We start from the raw sequence: 18498 nt of genomic DNA on the forward strand, positions 1-18498 counted from the left end.
GCAAATGAAAAGCACAAACGATACAATTGTTTAGGTCAGCTAACTGCACCATGAGATGGAAATGAAGCTTTCATGGATAAAGGGAAGCCTGAGGCCAGGAGTGGTGGCTCACGCCTGTAATCCCAGCACTCTGGGAGGCTGAGGCAGGTAAATGCTTGAGCTCAGGAGTTTGAGACCAGCCTAAGTCAGAGTGAGACTTCATCTCTACTAAAAATAGAAAAAACTAACAGGGTGTGGTTGCATGACAAGGCCATGGCACTCTAGCCTGGGTAACAGCGTGAGACTCTGCCTCAAAATATAAAAATAAAATAATGAGAAAAAAAAAGAGAGAGAGAGAGAGAACCTGAGAACAGGACTCTGATACAGAGAATAAGTGCTCTTTTTTGAAGACAGTCTCACTCTGTCACCCTGGGTAAAGTGACATGGTGTCACAGCTCACAGCAACCTCAAACTCTTGGGCTCAAGTGATCCTCCTGCCTTAGCTTCCTGAGTAGCTGGGACTATAGGTGCCCACCATGATGCCTGGCTAGTTTTTCTATTTTTAGAGCTCAGGAAATCCATCCATCTTAGCCTCCCAGAGTGCTAGGATTATAGGCCTGAGCCACTATGCCCTGATTTCTTTTGATTTTAAATTTTGTTTTCTTCTATTCAAATGACTAGAAAACCAATCTGGGCCTGGCAGTGAGAAAGCCAAATCTTAACTAACCACTGGACACCCAGGACAAGGACTCTTTTCTTTGAAGGAGGTAGAGAATGGGGGAAATGCTGTTAAGGGATGGTTAGAGGGCATGGCCCCATGTAGGGAGGACTCCTCAATTTCCCAGCTCAGGCATTCAGCGCTGCGGACACTCCCTGTCTGTTCTGCTCTGACTACCTGTGGTACAATTCCAATCGTTCCTGCCTCCCCAAGACCTCTCTGCCCTCCCCAAGACCTCTCTGTCCTCCCCAAGACCTCTCTGCCCTCCCCAAGACCTCTCTGCCCTCCCCAAGACCTCTCTGCCCTCCCCAAGACCTCTCTGCCCACCCCAAGACCTCTCTGCCCTCCCCAAGACCTCTCTGCCCTCCCAAGACCTCTCTGCCCTCCCAAGACTTCTCTGCCCACCCCAAGATCTCTCTGTCCTCCCCAAGACCTCTCTGACGCTGGCTCCTGCTTGCTGGGCAGATGTCCAGCCTTCACAGATGCTTCTCCCTTAGCTGATGTCTGTGCATCCCTCTGTGCCCAGATGGGGATTCCTAGGCAACCTTCCTGGACACCCCCAATCTGGATCATGCCAGCCGGCTGTGTCTTCCAAAGCATTCTGTGCTCGCCTCTTCTCCCACACCGCCCTGTGATGGTCTCCTTACTTACCACTTCCCTGCTAGACCTCACTGGGGCCACCAACTCTTATTTGTCTTCGTAATCCCTGCACCCAACACAGTCTCATGGCTATCACTCAGCGAACAGCTGAGGGATGAATGTTCCATCCATCATCACTGCAAACCTATCCCTGCATCATCAAAGACGTAGGCTAATCAAGAAAGACCAGGACAGTGAGGGGGAACCAACTCTGACCAGAGGCAGTGACAGGCAGTGAGAGTTAAGGGTATGCCGAAGCAAGCTGCCTGCGTTCAGACACAAGTTCTGCTGCTTACCAATCGAGTGCAAGTTACTTCCCCTCTTTGTGCCTCAGTTTCCTCATCTAAAAAGGGAACTAGGTTGGGAGCAGTGGCTCACACCTGTAATTCCCAGCACTTTGAGAGGCTGAAGCAGGAGGATCCCTTGAGCTCAGGAATCCAAGACCAGCCCAAGCAAGAACAAGACCCTGTCTCTACTAAAAATAAAAAAAATTAGCTGGACATTGCAGTGGGCATCTATAGTCCCAGCTACTCAAGAGGCTGAGGCAGGAGGATCACGTGAGCTCAGGTGTTTGAGGCTGCTGGGATTGAGGCTGACCTAGGGCAACAGAGTGAGACTCTGTCTTAAAATAAAATCAAATTAAAATTTTAAAAAATAAAACAAAATAGAGACCAATAATAGCACCTGGTTCATCACTTTGTTGGGGATATTAAATGAGTAACCACACATATACCACTCAGAGCACTGACTGACAGAGTAAGCAATGAGTAAGGGTTAGCTGCTATTTTCTCTTTTTAACTCTTGTTTCTTACTGCCTCCTTATTGTGGGCTAAAGTTTAGTCCCACCCAAAGTCTACCACTCCTCTTTGGGAAGTAAGTAAGCCCTGAAGACTTCCCCTCACAAATGGAAATTAGCGCCCTCATATGAGAAGGTGCCATCTTGGATGCAGAGAGCAACCCTCACCAGGGCCCTGCTGCCTTGAACTTGGACTTGCCAGCTTCCAAAACTTATCAGCAATAAATTTCCATTTCTAAATGACCCAGCCTAAGTATTTTGTTGACACAGCTCAAACGAATAAAGACTCTAACCACACAATCTCTACCATTCTAACCCCTCAACCTGTCTTTCCTCTCCATCCTCACGTAGTGCAGACCTTCAGCATCTATCATGGGTGTTTTTTTTTTTTTTGTAGAGACAGTCTCACTTTATGGCCCTCGGTAGAGTGCCATGGCATCACACAGCTCACAGCAACCTCCAACTCCTGGGTTTAAGCGATTCTCTTGCCTCAGCCTCCCGAGTAGCTGGGACTACGGGCGCCCGCCACAACGCCCGGCTATTTTTTTTTTTTTTGGTTGCAGTTTGGCCGGGGCCGGGTTTGAACCCTTGGTATATGGGGCCGGCGCCCCACTGACTGAGCCACAGTCGCCGCCCCTACCGTGGGTTTTTACTAGACCTTTTAGTCTCCAGGCCTTGGCAACCCCCTCCTCCCCACCACTGCTGCCAGAGTTAGTCTAAGATAAACATTAGTATTTCTTTCCTCAAAAACCTTGGATTCCTCCCCATTTTCCTCAGGACAAAGTTAGAATTCTTAGTCTCACCATCTACTGCTCAACTGCTTCAGTCTCTTCCCGGGCCACATTTTAGGACATGCTCCCACTGTGTCCCCCTCTTGGTGCTGACTGCCCATTATCCCCACCACATACGAAGCCCTCCCAGTCCCCACACCGCCAGTGTTCATCTTCCCCGCCTGTGTAAATGCTTGTCTCCGCAAGGCCACACAGTAGCCTCTGTGAGCCAGCCACCCCCAGGGGCTGTGACAGGTCAACACACAGAGGTGGTGTTGCAAGGAACCAGGCCTGCTGTGCGGACATGTATGTGTGGTGCATGTCCAGTCTGTGAAAATCAGGCCACCTTACGGAGCCGGCCAGTGTGGGCAGTGTCCGCTGTGGAGGGTCCACTGCCTGCTATCTGACCCCTTTTCCCTGCTCTGCCACTGTCTCCCTGCAATGGTCATCTGACATCACAGGTTTTGTCTCTAGGAGTTTGAGTTGGGTCTACTTCGTATCTTCCATTGTCTCCAATCTTTGAACACACAGAAAACAGTTATGGTGATTTTCAATGTCCTTGTTCGCTGTTTCTAGCATAAGTCATTTCTGGATCGCTTTCAAATGACTCATTATAGGCACATGTTCCTGCCTCTCTGAATGCCTCGTAATTTTGTTTTTGTTTTCATTTTCCTTTTTGTCTTTTTATTTGTTTTTTTAATTTTTGTTTTAGTGGATTTCTTTTTCTTTTTCTTTTTTTTTTTTGAGACAGGGTCTCATTTTGTCGCCCTGGGTAGAGTGCTGTGGCATCACCACTCATAGCAACCTCTAACTCTTGGGCTTAAGCGATTCTCTTGCCTCAGCCTCTCAAGTAGCTGGGACTACAAGCGCCCGCCACAACGCCCACACAGCTATTTTTGTTATTGTTGTTGCAGTTGTCATTGCTGTTCAGCTTTCCAGGGCCGGGTTTGAACCCGCCAGCCTCCATGTATGTGCTTGGTGCCCTAACCACTGTGCTGCAGGCGCCAAGCCACAGATTTCTTTTTTACTTTTTTTTCTTTTGTTAATCTACATACCAGGTAGCTTTTGACTAAATGACAGACATTAGAAAATGGGCGGCGCCTGTGGCTCAGTGAGCAGGGCGCTGGCCCCATATACAGAGGGTGGCGGGTTCAAACCCCGCCCCGGCCAAACTGCAACAAAAAAAATAGCCGGGCGTAGTGGCAGGAGCCTGTAGTCCCAGCTACTCGGGAGGCTGAGGCAGGAGAATCGCCTAGGCCCAGGAGTTGGAGGTTGCTGTGAGCTGTGTGAGGCCACGGCACTCTACCGAGGGCGATAAAGTGAAACTCTGTCTCTACAAAAAAAAAAAAAAAAAAAAAAGAAAATGTATCTCTTTTGGTGTTGGATGTTCCTGTATTCCGATATTCTTTAGTTTTGTTGTGGAATGCAGTTACATTACTCAGAACTCAGAAATAGTGATCTTTTAGGTCTTAGCTTTACGAGATTAGGTGGGGGCACAGCTGTGTTTAGTCTAGGGCTGTCTATTCCCCCTCTATTGTAGGGACACCTTTCCGAGTGCTCTACATGGATACCCCATGAAGTATGAGGGGTTTCCAGTCTGGTTAGCGGGTTGAATATGTACTATTCCTGGTCCTGCATAGAGGGACTATTCTATCTAATGCTTTTAGGTGTTTTTTTTCAAGGCCACAGCAGTTTCCTTAGACTCCGATCAGGACTCTGCTGAATACTTTGGGGACCCTCTACAGATCTTTTCAGGGTTCTCCCTCCTTGTAACTCTCATTTCTCTGTGTACTCTGTCCTGTCAACTCAACTTGCTTTGGTGTCCCAGACACTCAGCGCCAGAGCCCACTGTACTCTGCCTGGGTTCCCTTCCCCACCACAGCCTGTAAACTCTATCAAGGCAGCAAGTTGGGGTAATGACAGGGCTCACAACATTTGTTTCTCATCTCTGAGATCACTGTCCTTCACTGCCTGATGTATAGGATCTTGAAAAATGTTGTATCACACATTTTTTTTTTTTTTTTTTGAGACAGAGCCTGAAGCTGTCACCCTGGGTAGAGTGCCATGGCATCATAGCTCAGTGCAACCTCCAACTCCTGGGCTTAAGCGATTCTCTTGCCTTAGCCTCACAAGCAGCTGGGACTATAGGCGCCCGCCATCACGCCCACCCATTTCTTGGTTGTAATTGTCATTGTCTGACAGGCCCGGGCTGGACTTGAACCCGCCAGCTCTGGCGCATGTGGCTGGTGCCTTAGCTGCTTGAGCTACAGGCACCGAGCCTGTATCACACGTTATATCTAGTTTTTTGGTTTTGTCTTGGCTGGAAACAGAAATCCCTACTGAAATCTCATACGTCTCTATCATAACTTGCAATACTAAGCACATAGTGTTGCAGTTGTCAGAATGAGGTGTGCTGAACAAGCCAGGGACTCTACTATCTTGTTTTCTTTGTAATTTTAACACCTGATACTTAGCAGGTGCTCAATGTGTGCTGAATGAATTAAAGACTACCCAACTACTTGAACACTTAGTATCTGGCAAATTTAAACAAGGCTAGCACTAAAATCTTGCCTATAAGACAATAATCTATTTCTTTTTCCCTCCCACTATCACTTTCATGTGCCTCTTTTTCTTTTCTTTTTTTTCTTATTTTGTCACCCTCTGTAGAAAGCTCTATCATCACAGCTCATAGCAACCACAAATTCTCGGGCTCAAGCCATCCTCTTACCTCAGTCTCTCGAGTAGCTGGGACTATAGGCATCCCCCAGGAAGCTCAGCTAGTTTTTTTTTTTTTTTCTATTTTTAGTAGAGATGAGGTCTCACTCTTACTCAGTATCGTCTCAAACTTCAGAGCTCAGGCCATCCACGACCTTGGACTCCCAGAGTGCTGGGATTACAGGTGTGAGCCACTGTGCCCGGCCCAGTCTTTGACTTTTAATTCACTTAATGTGTCTGGGCATACGACATGGTCCATAATTTTTAGCTTTTTAGTGAATGCTAGAAATCATATCTACCTAATACCATAAGCAGGCAACTTACACAGACCTAAAGTAATTTAGATACGGAATTGTTGTTAAAAGAGTAATCTCCAGAATTTGATGAAAACAGATTTCTAGAGTTGTAGTGATCCTAAAGCTAAAAACTACACACCCAAGAACCCTAGCATGATCCAAAAAGCACTTATTACACGTTTTTCTTTTTCTTTTTTTTTTTTTTTTAGAGACAGAGTCTCACTGTACCGCCCTCAGGTAGAGTGCCGTGGGGTCATACGGCTCACAGTAACCTCTAACTCTTGGGCTTACGCGATTCTCTTGCCTCAGTCTCCCGAGTAGCTGGGACTACAAGCGCCCGCCACAATGCCCAGCAATTTTTTGTTGCAGTTTGGTCGGGGCTGGGTTTGAACCCGCCACCCTTGGCATATGGGGCCGGTGCCTTACCGACTGAGCCACAGGCGCCGCCCTACATGTTTTTCTAAATCCCTCAATTCCCATCATTTGTTTTCCCACAAGCTCACATTTAAAATTCACAAACGATGGATTTTACTTTCAATATACATTAGTCTCAATTCTACTTGTCGATCTTACAGTTTACTTTTCCATTTTATCAAATAAAAAAATAGAAAATTTTAATCGTTTTCAAAATTGTTTGCTCTTCATTTCACCAAGATAATTTAACCATGGCCACTTTTTGCACAAGAAGCTGAGCTCTCCTAGTGCTGGAACTGTGTTTCATATTTAACCACGGCCACTATTTGCACAAGAAGCTAAGCTCCACTAGTGCTGGAATTGTGTTTCATATTTAACCAGGGCCACTATTTACACAAGAAGCTGAGCCCTCCTAGTGTTGGAACTGTGTTTCATATTTAACCACGGGCACTATTTTCACAAGAAGCTGAGCTCTGCTAGTGTTGGAACTGTGTTTCATATTTAACCACGGGCACTATTTTCACAAGAAGCTGAGCTCTGCTAGTGCTGGAACTGTGTTTCATATTTAACCACGGGCACTATTTTCACAAGAAGCTGAGCTCTGCTAGTGCTGGAACTGGGTTTCATATTTAACCACGGCCACTATTTTCACAAGAAGATGAGCTCTGCTAGTGCTGGAACTGTGTTTCATATTTAACCACGGCCACTATTTACACAAGAAGCTGAGCTCCACTAGTGCTGGAACTGTGCTTCATATTTAACCACGGCCACTATTTACACAAGAAGCTGAGCTCCGCTAGTGGTGGAACTGTGTTTCATATTTAACCACGGCCACTATTTGCACAAGAAGCTGAGCTCCCCTAGTGCTGGAACTGTTTCATGTATCTTTGGCTTTTCCTGATGCTCTTAATCCAATGATAGGATCATAGCAACATTCCTATTAATTTACTAACCTAGTGTTTTATTGTAATTGTCAATTCTGCATTTCTCAAGGGCAAAAATATTATTACATGCCAATGGAAAATCCAGTTAATTCTGGACACAAATACCACGTACATGTTTGTCCAAAAAAAGTCTTAATATACTTAAGATTTCTGCAATTATGTTATCATTCTGTACAACGTACAATGTAAACTGAGCCACCGATACTTTTAAAGTAATCTGATTTTGATCTACCTCTTTTTTTTTTTTTTTTTGGAGACAGAGTCTCACTTTGTAGCCCTTGGTACAGTGCCCTGGGGTCACAGCTCACAGCACCTAAAACTCTCCGGCTTTCAGCCTTCCGAGTATGCGGACTACAGGCGCCCGGTTATTTTATTTATTATTATTTATTTTTATTTATTTATTTATGTTTTTGCTGTTTTCGGCCGGGGCTGGGTTTGAACCCGCCACCTCTGGCATATGGGGCCAGCGCCTTACTCCTTTGAGCCACAGGCGCTGCCGGCGTTCGGTTATTTTTAGAGACGGGGGTCTCGCTCTGGCTCAGACTGGTCTCAAATCCGTGAAACTCAGGCGACCCACCCGCCTCGGCCTCCCAGAGTACGGGGATTACCGGCGTGAGCCCCCGCGCCGGGCCCAGATCTACCTAAGAGTTAATAACCTTTAATCAGAAACGTTAATAACCTTTTCATTCCTAACAAGCCTGGACTCAAAGCAGCACCTGACACTGTTTTTCTCTAATGTGGGTTTCTGGAAGATGACAGCGAGCCATGGATCTGCTCGCAGGACGCCAGCGTCCGGGCAAAACGTCGCAGTCCCTCCAGGTCCTCAACCCAAGTAGAGACTCCAGCCAAAGCAAGGGAAACGCCAGGAGGGGATATGGCGCGCTGGTGGCGTCTGACCCCGGCTCGGCCCCGCGGCCGCGCGGGAAACTGGCCAGCAGGCCCAGCGCGCGTCACCTGCAGGGCCCAGTTCCGGGACTCGGGACGCGCGCCACGCGAGGCTAAGCGCCAACCAGGGACCCCGGCCGCGCGCCCGCCGCCAGAGCCCCGCCTCCACCCAGGAAACACCGCCGGGAGCTGCCACGCCGCTGAAGCCCCTGCGGCCCGCACCTCCCCGCAGCCCGGGGCTCGGCCGGCCCTGCACAGGCGGCGCCGCAAAAGGTGGCTGTCCTCCCGCGGTCTCCGCCCTGTGCGCCTCCGCACGGGAAGAGGGGACTCCGGGGCTGTCCGCCCGCCACTTCCATGAACTCACGTCCTCCATCCTGCCGCTAGCTGCCATTTCCGGACGCCGGAGCCCGAGGCCCCAGCCGGCTGGGCCTCCATCTGTGCGTAGGAGCCACGGGCCCAGGAAAATCGCCACCTTCTAAGACCAGCTGGGCCCCGCCCCAGACACGCCCCCCTCGCTGCGCGCCCTGCCCGCGGCAGGCCAAGGCCCGCCTCCTCCCTCCTGATTGGTTGAGGAGCAGGGAGGGCGTGCCCATCTCTGAAGACGGCGTCTGTGGGCGGAGTCGCAGCTTGGATCTCCTAGGTTCCCGAGCATCCCTGGCCACAGCCGCCTGGCCTGAGACTTGGGCGTTAAAGGATGCGCTGCTAGTCCAAGAATTTATTTTCGGCGGCCGCTTGTTTTTAAAACGTTGACTTTTTGTGGTCTTGTGTAGTTTTGGTTTGCACACACAGCCGTATGCCAGACCTGCGGTAAAATCCTACACCACCAGCAGGGGGACAGGAGCAAAATAACAAATCCACTCTCTGTGACCTACTCAACACATTCCACCCGTGGGAAACAAAACGGGAAAGTCTATGGCTTTTGTGTTTTTTTAATAAAATAAAGAAAACGTTTATGAATTTTTGTGAAAATGCCTGATTATTGTAAAAATGCAAGCAAACAAGGAAAGTGAAGTTTTCTACTGTCAGACTGGAAAGAAAACCTTGATACTAATTGGAGTAATATACATTTTCATACTTTTTAATGATTATTTGTACATTCACTATAGCATGATCCCGTTTAATGATGTTGGTTGATTAAAACAACAGTACTTAAGGTCGGTTAAAAAAAAGGTGGTGCTAAGACTCCATGTGATCTTAACTCTCATAATCCTGAAATTCTCTGAATTATTTCTCGAGTCTTTTCTAAACTTGCACTTCACCTTGCCAATTTATTTTTGTTATATAATCACAAAGAAACCACTTTTTATTGATAACTCACTCTCTACGTACATACCGTATTGCACAAATTATAAGTGGATCAACAATTATATTAATGATACAAACTCAAGAGCATTTACATAAAACTTCCACTGTAGGTTTGAGTGCATTTTGTGTCAGGTACTTTAGCAAATAAAAACAAACACGAAATATCTCATCTACTCAAATTCATTACCATCGGCTTTCAAGAAAAATATACATGTCATCTCACAGAATATTTAATATGTCAAACCCAGGAAAATCAGTTAAGTGATAAAAGGAATACTTTAAAAGAAATGTTGACGACAAAAGGGTTAGGTTAAAATATTGTTTAAAAACTTCAGCAACTGGGCGGCACCTGTGGCTCAGTGAGTAGGGCTCCAGCCCCATATACTGAGGGTGGCGGGTTCAAATCCGGCCCTGGCCAAACTGCAACAAAAAAATAGCCTGGCATTGTGGCAGGCGCTTGTAGTCCCAGCTACTCGAGAGGCTGAGGCAAGAGAATCACCTAAGCCCAGGAGTTGGAGGTTGCTGTGAGCTGTGACCCCACAGCACTCTACCGATGGTGACAAAGTAAGACTGTCTCTAAAAAAAAAAAAAAAAAAACTTCAGCAATTGGGCTAAGGAACCAGAAAGTGTGCATGTAGTATTGGGGGTTTTAAGAAAAGACCCCCATGTTTTCCTTCACAGTTATGACCACATTCCCAGTAATTCTGGGTTGCTACAATGTCTTCTCTGGGAGTATAAACCATTGTTCAAAGTTTAAGAAACAAGATGAATTCATATAAAAGAGTTTTAAAATAAGATTCTTCTGATTCAAAATAAAACTAATATGATCATCATCAAATTAAAAAGAAATTGTATCAGTATGTTGACTAGAAAAAAAAGCCAGATCTCCATTTACCTTAACAGTGCCTCAGAGAGGACAGAACTGTCATCTACTAGGAAGGGAAAAGTGGTGGAGTTCCCACTCACACCCCAGGGTAAACAAAAGCCCATTTGCCTTCCTGGTATTTGGCCTCCTCACATACAGACCTGAGTGGGGTAGGCTAGATGGCTTTGAAGAGACTTTTCAACTAAAAGAATCACAGCTTGAGTGGACATTCAGGGTGGCAAATAAAATGGATTTAGAAACAGGTGGATGAAGTATTTGCTATCATCACTATAGTTCAAGAAAATCATTTGCTCCGTAGCAAAGGGCACACAAATTCACACTGACAAGGCAAAAAATTTTTTTGCAAGTTTTTGACCCAGGGCTGGGTTAGAACCCACCACCTCTGGTACATAGAGCTGGCCCCCTACTTCTTGAGCCACAGGTGCCACCCCTGACAAAGAAATTTTTTGATAAAAATGTAAACAGGCTATGCCAAAATTGGGTGAAAAAATAATGCACCACCTCTTAACTATCAGCAGCCAGGACTTCCTGTTTCTCAATTTTAGGAGACTTCAATCTAATTGGGGAAAAGGCAGGGGGAGGTGCACATTTGAGCCATTCAATAGAGATCAATCCATTTCCTGAATGGACTGACAGGTGCCCAGGAAGGCAAATCCAATAGTTCTAAAGAAAGGATATGAGAGAGTTAAGTGCAGGGTAGTATTTCTTTCTTTACCACAAAAGACAAATAATCCAAAGACAGTGATGGCATTTCATCTTTTGTCCCCTACAAACAATCCAAGTATCACTTCTTCCTGAGTCTAATACACTAGCTTCATTTTCAAAATGCATCACTTTATTTTCCTTACAAGGCAGCACACATTAATCAGGCGACAGTCACATGATTTTTTTTTTTTTTTGTACAGACAGAGTCTCACTGTACCGCCCTCGGGTAGAGTGCCATGACGTCACACGGCTCACAGCAACCTCTAACTCTTGGGCTTATGTGATTCTCTTGCCTCAGTCTCCCAAGCAGCTGGGACTACAGGCGCCCACACAACACCGGGCTATTTTTTGTTGTTGTTGCAGTTTGGCGGGGGCTGGGTTTGAACCCGCCACCCTCGGCATATGGGGCCGGCCCCCTACTCACTGAGCCACAGTCACATATTTCTTCAGTAAGCCCCAAGGCATCCATGAGTGTTGCTGGAGCTCATAGCCAGAGGAGTCCCGAGGTTTCAGATATTAAAGCTTTCCCCATAGTCACAAGTTCCTTTGATGTTTAGGTTATTAACCCAGCCTCACTGGATAATTTGTCTTCAACATAGTCCATTTCTGTTTCTAAAAGTGTTAGTTGTGCTTCCTTTTCAATGAATACTCTAACTCTGTCTTGAGTAACTTCTTCATCAGAATCTCCTTTTGTTTTTGTACATTAGAGTACAAGAAAGGCCATTACAGCTTTTGGTTCGGACGTCTACTTTCGCACCTACCTGTTCAGGTTTATCTTTTAAAAATTGTTTTATCTTGTGTACTGCTGAAAGTGTCAGGGTGAGCACAGCTGAGTGGGCCGCAGCTTGTGCCTGCTCACAGCCCAGACAGTGGCGGGCATTAAGGAAACAACATCTTCACCACCGAGTGCCCCGGTGTCTGGAGCTGGAGCTCAGCACCTCAGCCTCTCTCCACGGACACAGCAGGTGCATTGACCCACCTTGCCATTTCATTAAATATTTTGAAAATTTTCAAGCCAACAGAAATGTTGAAAGATGAGAACAGTGGACATACCTGTACCCTCACATTGATGTGCCAGTTGTTAATCTTAAATCCCTGTGCTCTGTGTATATGTGTGTGTGTGTTCACATGTGTAGTTTAAATGAACCATTGGAAGGTAAGTTGAGGATAATATTAAACTTCATTCCTAGATACTTGCCTGCTTAAAATAAGGATATTTTCCTAGACAACCACGATATCATCATCATGCATTACTAAATTAAGTCATTCCATATTTACCTATGGCAAAAGTTTTCCAAATGTTTCCAAAATGTCTTTCTTAGCTGCTTTTTTTTTTTTTTTTTTTTTTCACCAACTAGGATCCAGTCAAGGTCCACACATTTCATTTAGGTATTATGTCAAGACATGTACTTTACAGGCATAATACACTGCACCAGACCAGGGCTCTAGGATAGTCCTGCAGGTCTGAATTCTGCATCTTAACAGTCATCAATGCTTTTTTCCAGAAGGAAATTTAAGGATACAATAAACAATTGAAAATATTCCACAGTTTCCATTTATATGTTTCACAAATGTTTGTGTTTTTCAAGTACCATGTGCCACAAATAGAATCCAGTTGTATCTAAACTTTTTAAATTTGGTTGACAAAGAACTGTGTTAGATGTCCTCCTCAGGATCTCTGAAATTTTGGACTTGTTATCCAGCACCTGCTCCCTCATTTTTGTTTTATGTTCTGCTAAAGTTCTCAAGATCTCAAATTTTATATTTATTTATTTATTTATTTATTTATTTATTCAAAGACAGAGTCTCACTTTGTCACACTCGGTAGAGTGCTGTGGCATCACAGCTCACAGCAACTTCCAGCTCTTGGGCTTAGGCGATTCTCTCGCCTCAGCCTCCTGAGTAGCTGGGACTACAGGCGCCTGCCACAACACCTGGCTATTTTTTGTTACAGTTTGGCCGGGGCCAGGTTCGAACCATAACACCCAGCTATTTTTTTTTGTTTTTTGTTTGTTTGTTTGTTTAGCAGCCTAGGTCTGGGTTTGAACCCACCAGCCCCGGTGCATGTGGCTAGCCCCCTAACCACTGAACCACAGGGACCAAGCCAGGATGCTGAATTTTATCAAATACTTTTTTTACATCTATTGAGAAGATCATATGGTCTTTGTTTTTGCTTCTGTTGATATGGTGAATTACATTTATGGCCTTGTGTATTTTAAACCAGCCTTGCATCCCTGGGTTTTATTTATTTAGACACAGTCTCATATGTCATCCTCGGTAGAGTGCTGTGACGTCACAGCTCACAGCAACCTAAAACTCTTGGGTTTAAGGGATTCTCTTGCCTCAGCCTCCCAAGTAGCTGGGACTACAGGCACCTACCATAATGCCCGGCTATATTTTGTTGCAGTTGTTTAGTTGGCCCTGGGCTGGGTTTGAACCCACCACCCTCAGTGTATGTGGCTGACACCGTAACCACTGTCCTATGGGTGCCAAGCCACATGAATGATTTTTTTACTGTGCAGCTGTAATCTACTGGCTACAATTTTATTGAGAATGTTTGCATCTATGTTATTAGTGAAATTGGTCTGAAGTTCTCCTTTTTATTTTTATTTATTTATTTATTTATTGCAGTTTTTGGCCAGGGCTGGGTTTGAACCCGCCACCTCCAGCATATGGGGCTGGCACCCTACTCCTTTGAGCCACAGGCGCCACCCTGAAGTTCTCCTTTTTAGTTGGGTCTTTTCCTTGTTTTCGTATCAGGTTGATGGTTGCTTCAAAGAAGGTATTAGGGAAGATTTCTTCCTTCTCAGTTTTTTGGAATAATTTCTGCAGCATGGGTATAAGCTCTTCTTTGAAGGTTTGATAGAATTCTGATGTGAGGCCATCTGGACCAGGGCATTTTTTTTTGTTGGGAGTTTTTTTAATCGTCTTTGATCTCAGTTCTTGAAATCAGTCTGTTCAAGAGATCTATTTCTTCTTGGTTAAGTCTAGGAAGAGGGTGTGATTCTAGGAATTGATCCATTTCTTCTACATTCTCAAATTTCTGGGCATAGAGTTTCTTATAGTACTCAAAGATGATCTCTTGTATCTCTGTGACATCTGTTGTTATGTCCCTTTTATCACATCTGGTTGAGGTTATTAGAGATTTTACTTTTCTTTTTTCTTTTTTTTATAAGACAGAGTCTCAAGCCATCACCCTGGGTAGAGTGTTATGGCATCACAGCTCACAGCAACCTCCAACTCCTGGGCTCAAGCGATTTTCCTGCCTCTGCCGCCCAAGTAGCTGGGACTACATGCATCCACCACAATGCCCAGCTATTTTTTGGTTGCAGCCGTCATTGTTGTTTGGCTGGCCTGGGCTGGATTCAAACCCACCAGTTCAGGTGTATGTGGCTGATACCTTAGCCGCTTGAGCCATAGGCACAGAGCCAACACCCAGCTATTTTTTAGAAACAGGTTCTCACTCTTGCTCAGGCTGGTCTCAAACTCCTGTGATCCACCTGTCCCAGCCTCCCAGAGTGCTGGGGCTACAGGCATGAGTCACCACACCTTGCCCTAAAGGTGGAGTCTTCTGCAGTCGCTTCCTCATAGTCCTATGGGGGAGTTCCTCTGTTTTGGTTTTTCAGGTTGCCTGAATTTTTCTGTTGGTTCTTCTTCGTGTTCACCTCTTTGTCCTCCCTTTTCCTTCTCACTGTCTCCTTTGTTTCAAACAGAAGTCCTTGCTCTTGACTACAGTATTTTGCAATATATCACTGGGACATCAGGTGGTGCTATAGATTTTTTAGGAGACAGCACAGATGACAACCTCTGTGGTCCTTATTCCAAACTTAGCTTCCTTTGGTGATCACCTGATTGTTTCCTCAGCATTCAGAGCCTGTTCAGTTGGAATCTTAACGCTCAAAAGAATCCTTCAGGGGCAGGTCTCACAGTGCACCCTCAACTCCAGTTCCTATGGGGTGTGGCATGCCCTCAGCCTGTCCCAAGAGTGGAGTTCTGATCCTGCTAAGACCTTCTCCCGATCTTCCCACAATGGCAGCCCCCTGACTGTGGAGACCTCAGTATAGCTGCCTCGCAGCCACCAAACCTGTCAAATCCCCTCCAACTGGCATTCAAATGAGATTGCTATACACTGAGTCTACCCACTCTTCCAAGCTTTCTACTCAACACTCAGCTTCCCCAGCAACTAAAAACTCAGGAAAGGCTTCCTTCTGTCCTAGACCTCTGTGCGGGGCCAGCCAATCTCAGCCAGTCATAATTACTTGCCTAATTCATCAGATTTCCACAGGTCCAGATCATACACTGTATCCAGCTTCCCAACTCCTGGCTGTGCTCCCTCAGCTATGATTCTAGGTAAGGTCTCTATACTAGGTATGGCTGGGGGTCTCTCCTTTTCTCCAGTCATATTAGGAGAGCTCAGCTGAATGATCATTCTGGTCCACTATTCTTTTTTTTTTTTTTTTTTAATTAAGACAGAGTCTCACTTTGTCACCCTCCATAGAGTGCCATCACATCACAGCTCATAGCAACCTCCAGCTCTTGGGCTTAGGTGATTCTCTTGCCTCAGCCTCCCGAGCAGCTGGGACCACAGGCACCCGCCACAACGCCTATTTTTTTTTTGTTGCTGTTGCAGTTTGGCCGGGACCAGGTTTGAACCTGCCACCCTCTGTATATGGGGCCAGTGCCCTACTCACTGAGCCACAGGCGCCACCCTCTGGTCCACCATCTTGCTCCACCCCCCTCAAAGCTGCTTTCTGAACACACCACAGGGCTGTCCCTGATGCACAGTCCATTTCTGAATTACATATGAGCAAAAGTATCCAGCCATCTAATATGAAAAGTCATATTGAAAATGACAGGATATTTTCCAGACATCCCTCATATATTGAATCAAACTTGGCAAATTATAACTGAAGAAATAAAAATAAATAAACATAACGAATATAGGGAGGAGTCTGCAGAGACTCCAGACAAAGAGGAGTTAGAGAGTAAGTTTCTTCAGTCCAGAAGAGGCTGTGACTCAGGGAGTGCCTGAACCTGCTCATGAGAAACTGTGCCTGTCCTGCGCTCACATCTTTACTGTGGCACATTCACAATCGCAAAGACATGGAACCAACCTATGTGTCCGTCAGCTGAAGAGTGGGTAAAGAAAATGTGGATGTGGTACACACACACCAGGGAATATCACTCAGCCATGAAAAGGAATTAAATAATGCCCTTTACAGCAACTTGAATGGAACTGAGGCCATTACCCTAAATAACTCAGGAACAACAAAACAAGCACTGTGTGTCCTCACAAATGGAAGGTAAGCATGGGTGTGCATGGTCATGCAGAGTGATGTAAGGGACTCTTGAGACTCAGAAAGGGGCTTGGGGTGAGGGATGAGAAATCACCTATTGAGTACACATACACCATTCAGGTGACAAGAACACCACAAGCCCAGACTTCTCCACTATGCAGTTCATCCATGTGACAAAGATACATTTGTACCCCCTAAATCTTTTAAAATAAAATTTAAAAAGAAAACAACTCATGCCTGTCCTCATGTTCACAAGAAGCTACAACCTGCCAGCTCCCCATTTTTGTCACAGTCACCTTTTTGTAGGCAGTTGAAAGTAACAACCCTACATTTTTTAAAGTAGTTTTCTCACACTTTACACATTTTTAACTGACCTTTATCTTTTAATGAGAAATAAGCAAACTTTAAGCCAGAGATTTAGTGCTTAGAAGATCAAAAAGAAGATCAAATCCTTTCTCATCTATTTAGATCTTAGTTCACATCATTTTTATTATCTGATCTCCCAATAATAACAATTTCCCATAACCACTAAGAGTTACATGGTCTGCCTCATCTCCCCCAACTAAACCACAGACCTTATAAAGTGTAACCATCACAAAGCCCACCCAGGTCAGACACCAAATATGGTGGTTGAATCAAACTATCAGACTCAAAGGGAAATTGGGGGAAAGATGGGAAACAGGTAGCCAATGAGGTTCGGGGGCCAGCCACATACACCTTGCGGGTTCGAACCCAGCCCAGGCCAGCTAAACAACGACAGCTGCAACAAAAATAGCCCGGGGTTGTGGTGGGTACCTGTAGTCCCAGCTATGAGGGAGGCTAAGGCAAGAGAATCACTTAAGCCCAAGACTTTGAGGTTGCTGTGAGCTGTGATGCCACTGCACTCCACCGAGGATGACAGAGTGAGAGTCTGTCTCAAAAAAATGTAGCTAATGGAAGGGAGGAAGTGGGATCAGTGAGAGGAAGGATAGGCCAGAAAATGAGATTAGGAGAAAAAGAAGAGGGGTGGGGATAGGGGACAGTGAGGAGAGGCCTGGGGGGCACTGAGAGGCTCACCTACCAGTCACTCATGGTCATCAGTTACATCAAGATGTCTACACCAGGATCTACCCGGAACACCCAAGGGCTGGTAGGGGTGCAGGAAAAGTGCCTCGTGCCTCGGGCAGAGCAGGGGAGGCATCTGGGCTTCCTCAGACATTGTATGTTGACCGTGACTGGCAGTCTGATGCCAGGTGGAGGGAAATCAATGGCCACGGGGGTGTGGGATCCTCCTGGTATGTGGCCAGGCAACTACCAGCAGTGGATTTCTACTTAGGCAGCTTTGCTGTTCTTGCAGCTTCACCCCTGCAACACCCTGAGTTTGTGCAGCCTTCACTGTGCAGAGTGTAAGCACTGGAGTCTGGCAGTCTCAGAATTTTGTAAATACCCAGATAAGCCAAGACAGCTGCTTCCCACGTCTCTACGTGACAGTACACCTCAAAACTGAGATATTAACCAAATGTTAGGGTCTGAAGAAAACCCTTTCGGACTGTCTATAGGACAAACTTTCTGTGATCCTGAATTGTATGATATGCATATCTCTGCCTGTCTGTATGCTGGGAAGTTGCCTATCTTAGGGAGTCCCTTCATTCTGAGCACACAGGCCCCTATAGGCCGCGCCCCTCCCCCCACCAGACAACATGGGGTGGAGAGAGCTGGGGAATAGGAAAACTCAGCTCCAGTTCCAGCCCTGTAACTCACCCCCGAGTCTCACTTTCCTTGTCTATATTGGACTCCTGGGGTGGTAGAAATTAAATACCTTACCCTCCATGTGATTGGGACACGAGAGGAACTCAGGAAACCTCAGCTTCCTTCCTGTCTCCACCCCTCCTGCATGGACGCTGTAAACGGCTGCCAAGGAGGGGCAGGTGAGCTCTGCGGGCATCTAGCGCAGCGCTGCATGTAATTAAGTACTTACGTGCTTTTTAATTAAGTTCAGCGGCAGCAGGGCAGGCGAAGAGCACTTTGCTCAATCACTCTGATTCGATGTTTTTCCTTGGCAGAAGTTCAGATGGCACCAATGCTGAGTCAGAGTGCTGCTTTGGCAAAGCTCACAACCGTGCTTCAGTCCCTTTCCCCCCGACACGGGCGAGACTCCCAGACAGGCCTC

At 46.1% G+C, this 18498-nt stretch overlaps 1 pseudogene; it reads right to left on the reverse strand.

The window, feature by feature from the left end:
• Nucleotides 1–11561: 11561 nt before the first annotated feature.
• LOC128588804 (iron-sulfur cluster assembly 1 homolog, mitochondrial-like) lies at nt 11562–18273 on the reverse strand (annotated as a pseudogene).
• Nucleotides 18274–18498: the final 225 nt, after the last annotated feature.

This window comes from Nycticebus coucang, chromosome 6, assembly GCF_027406575.1.
Source record: "Nycticebus coucang isolate mNycCou1 chromosome 6, mNycCou1.pri, whole genome shotgun sequence".
NCBI lineage: Eukaryota > Metazoa > Chordata > Mammalia > Primates > Lorisidae > Nycticebus > Nycticebus coucang.